The sequence below is a fragment of the Trichechus manatus genome, unplaced genomic scaffold (genome assembly GCF_000243295.1).
Source record: "Trichechus manatus latirostris isolate Lorelei unplaced genomic scaffold, TriManLat1.0 scaffold00180, whole genome shotgun sequence".
NCBI lineage: Eukaryota > Metazoa > Chordata > Mammalia > Sirenia > Trichechidae > Trichechus > Trichechus manatus.
The window spans coordinates 742,811-747,207 of NW_004444116.1; the positions used below are offsets into that span (position 1 = coordinate 742,811).

At 42.6% G+C, this 4,397-nt stretch overlaps 1 non-coding gene across 1 annotated transcript; it reads left to right on the plus strand.

Annotated features, from left to right (window-relative positions):
- The first annotated feature begins 1,358 nt into the window (after nt 1-1,358).
- TRNAV-AAC (transfer RNA valine (anticodon AAC)) lies at nt 1,359-1,431 on the plus strand. The gene has a single exon. It is a non-coding gene; the product is annotated as a tRNA-Val (tRNA).
- Nucleotides 1,432-4,397: the final 2,966 nt, after the last annotated feature.

Sequence of the window (4,397 nt, forward strand, 5' to 3'; positions counted from 1 at the left end):
TTTCTCTCTCCACTGCTGGAGTCCTCATTCCTCTTGTTCTCTCTATACCCAACTCACTTTGTTTTATCTACTGTGATGGTTAAGATTGTGTGTCAACTTGGCTGGGCCATGATTCTCAGTGTTTATATGTGATCACTCCCATGATGGAATATGCTGTGAGTAGCCAATCAGTTGAAATGGAGTTTCCTTGGGAGTGCAGTCTGTATCCAAATACAAGCAGACGTTCTGGCTTTTTGCTGGCTCTGGATCCTGCGGCTGTCTCCTGTTCATCTGACCTCTGATTCTTCGGACTTGAGCTGTCAGTTTATCTGCCGATCCTGGGATTCATCAATCTTCACAGCCTGTGAGAGGAGTCCTGCTTTCTGACCTGCTGATCTTGGGTTCGCCAGCCCCTGTGGCTACGTGAATCGGGAGAAGCCTCCATCCTGATCCTGATCCTAATGCTTGGGACATTCCAGCCTCTACAATCGCATGAGCTGTTTCTTTGATATAAATCTCTCTATATGTATTTATACTCTTTACTGGCTTTGCTTCTCTAGAGAACCCAGCCTAAGACATCTAGTAATTAATAACCTTATCTGTGTATCTACCCCTAATAATTAGGACTGGAGGTGGTGTCCCTTTTCAGTTGTCCTGTTATGATCTATCTTGGATATTTGTTTCTGTTGTTTCACTTAGCAATTTAATGAGAATTAACCACTTATGTGCAATTATTAATACATAATTAGCTTACAGGCTACTTTCTGGACTCTCGATTCCTTCACACACCTTGAATCTCCTTCAGTACCCACCATGGGATTGGGATTGGGCACATAGTGGACTTTTCAGTAATTTATTTAAGATTAAAAAAAATACATGAATGTAATAAAGGCAACTTGTGTTGCTGATCTGATCTCAGGAAAATAAAGTAACTAGATTATGTTAATTGGGAAGTATCACCTCATTCAGATATCAGCAATAGTCCATCAGCAGGATGTCAAGACTTATATTTGTCAGAGAAGTCAATGTCCTTTTGACCACCTTTTTAAGACTGATGAACACCTTCATAGGGTTTTGCCCATTGTGGGAAGGCAGGAAATTTCTATCTAGGAAAGTGGGGAGGAGGAGGGGGTGTGCGAAGCTGGGAGTAGGGACAGCGATGTAGGTAATAAAATGAGCTGAAAAACAAACAATAGCCAAATACATCCTTAAAATAATCCTTATTCATTAAAACAGAGTAATAGTCATTAGATATGAAATAGATAGAATCCAAAGCTACAAATATGAGTGGTACAGAATAAAAATTTGTGGATAGAGGATACCAACCTGGAGCATGCAGCCATATCCCCCTGCATTCCAAAACGAGAGCTGTCGCATGTGTTTCCGTAGTGTAGTGGTTATCACGTTTGCCTAACACGCAAAAGGTCCCCGGTTCGAAACCGGGCGGAAACAACGGGTCAGTGTTTTAACTACAAATTTTGCATTTGAGATTCTGCATCTGAACGCCATAGAATCCAAGTTTCGTCAAACGCGCCAACCTTCGCGCCTTTGTCCCCAGCCGCGCTGAGGCCGGCATCCTCCCACCTCTCCCAGCCCAAGCACGTTGCTGGCTCCTCTTTCGCTGAAGGTCTGCGGGTTTTGAGCAGCCGGGTGGTGGCAACCCGAGGACAGGACAGGACTTTGCTAGTGCAGCGCGGGTGAGACTGGCTCGTTGGGAGTCCCAACAGCGGGGTGCGGGGATTTTTCGCAAAGCGGTTTTTCTCGGGGATTTCTAAGAAGGAACAGGTCTCCTCTATGAGCACAACGGGGAATTGGAAAGTCCATTCTCTGCTCTTTATAGATCAAGCGTAGAAAAGATATTCCACGAAATAAGTAAGTGGACCTTAGGTGGCCTGGACACTTATCGCAGAAACTGTCCTAAGTATTTAAAAAAAAAAAAAGAAAGTAGCCTCTAGCGGGTATGGAAACTGAATTCTTAACCGCGGTATTAATAACAAAGGAAACCAATAAACTACTTTCTTTTCTCTTTTACAACACAAGCATTGTCACTTAGTGTTCTTCTAATAAAGCAGGCAATCTTTCAATTTTCCCCTTCCCTAATCCACCCGTCGCAATCCACCCAGCTTCAGTACACTCTATCCTAAAGGCTGTAAGTTATTTGTTTTAAACAAGAAAACCAAACAGCAACAACAGAAACCTCTCACGAGTGGAAAAAGCTTGATAAAGAGAATGTCCACGCTGATTCTTGGGTGTGTTTTTGGATATAGGAAAGAAGTCCTTTTCTTGTGTTGTACCCGTACCTATGTAAAGAGAGGCACGCTTTCTCACAGAAAAACAAAACCGACCTTTAAATCATACTGGCAGACTTGAAGCAGAAGTCAAAGATGTTTCAATTCTATGGATTTGGCCCAGAAAACCCATGGACAAGGTGCTACAGTGAGAGACTTTCTTCCGCATCCCCTACAACATCCTAGCTCCCTCCATTGGAAACACCTCTCCTTCTTCCCCTCTGGTTTACTCTTTAGTTCAGTTTTTCCTCAAGATCATCTTCCGCTGGGACAATTTCTCACACCATGTGAGCTAGATGTCCTTCCTCTGTTTCGTTTTATGATGATAAAAATAATATATGTATGAATTTGTACAAGGACTAAAGGTAAAATCTTAGTCTTGAAAATCTAGGTTTTGGATTTTGCAGCACTGGACTTAAATGAGTGTTTATTCCTGCATAGCCTTTTGATTACCCATTGCTGCTGAGTCATTTCCAACTCATAGTGCCTCTTCAGGGCAGAGTAGAAATGCCCCATAGGGTTCCCTAGGCTGTAATCTTTTCAGAAGCCAACAGTGGAGCTGCTGGCAGGTTCGAACTACAGAGTGCTTAAGCAGTGTGACACCAGGGATCCTTGCCTTTTAATCAGTACCCAGCAATTCCACTTCTAGGAATGTTTCACAGTATAATTCCAGCTCAGCTCCATTCTAGGTGGCTTCACTGAGATTAGTTATTGTAGGAATTTGAGGTAGCAGAGATTTGGAGTCAACCTGGATATCCATCACCAGAATGAGTAAGTGGACTGCAGTGGCTATCAACTTCATACTATGCAGAAATCACAATTAATGGGGCAGGTGTATATGTAGTAAGAAGGGCAGACTTTTCAGTGTCAAGTGAAAACTACCAAAAAACAATACATGATCAACAGCACAATATCAAAGTCATACAGATACCACCAACCCCCCCCCCCCCACACACAAACAGATGGGTGAGATAGCTGCTAAATGAATGAGCTGTGGGGAAAAGTAGAGAATTATCACAGATTGCCCCTCAGGGCATCCTGCGCTGAAGTCTCTCTGGGCCAAGCATTCCTTGTCAAAAAGTGCAGGTGGTCCTCTTGGGATTCTGGTTTCTAAAGGGCCAATCTTTGTAATCAGGTGGTGAATGCAGGGGTGCACTGGACAGGCAGAGAGATGGCAAGGACAGTACAGAGGAAGACCTTGAAATCATATTCCTTAGAGCCTGCCTGAGGTTTCCAGGCCTGGAATTTGTGAAGGATTTGGGTCATTGGGGGAAAGGCCTTCTTTGTTCTTGAGTCATGTTTTATATTGATGGTTTTGAGGGAAAAATAAATGTGCTGTGGATATGAAAAAGTTTGAAAGGAAGAGACAAATTTAACTTTACTGAACATGGGACATCCAGTAAACATCCTTTTGACTCTTCAAAGGTATTTGCTAGCTCTGTGGTAGTTTCTGTAGTGTAGTGGTTAACATGTTTGCCTTACACATGAAAGTTCCCTGGCTCAAATCCAGACAGAAAAAAGTCCTTTTCTTAGGATAAATAATGGCTTCCTTAATGCCAGACAGGCGTTAATGCGCAAAATAGTCAGTACTCTTTTTTTTTTTAACTATTGTCCTAAGTGTGAAATGTCAGATAATGAGATAGTCGATAAGTGAGGAGTAGTTGTACCATTTCTTCCTAACCCAAGTTACTTTTCCTCAAACAAGTTCTCCTCTTTCCAGGTCCCATTAAATATTATCACAAGGGTGGTTACACCTCTCCTTTATGCTCTGTCATGGATTGAATTGTGCTCCCCCAAAATATATGTATCAATTTGACTAGTCCATGATTCACAGTATTGTGTAATTGTCCACCATTTTGTCATCTGCTGTGATTTTCCTATGTGTTGTAAATCCTATCTCTATGATGTTGATGAGATGGGATTATCGTCAGTTATGTTAATGATGCAGGACTCAAACTACAAGATTGGATTCTGTCTTGAGCCAATGTCTTTTGAGATATAAAAGAGAGAAGTGAGCAGAGAGAACAGGGGACCTCATATCACCAAGAAAGCAGCACCTGGAGCAGAGTGAGTCATTTGGACCCGGGGTTCCCGCATGGAGAAGCTCCTAGAGCAGGGAGGGATTGATGA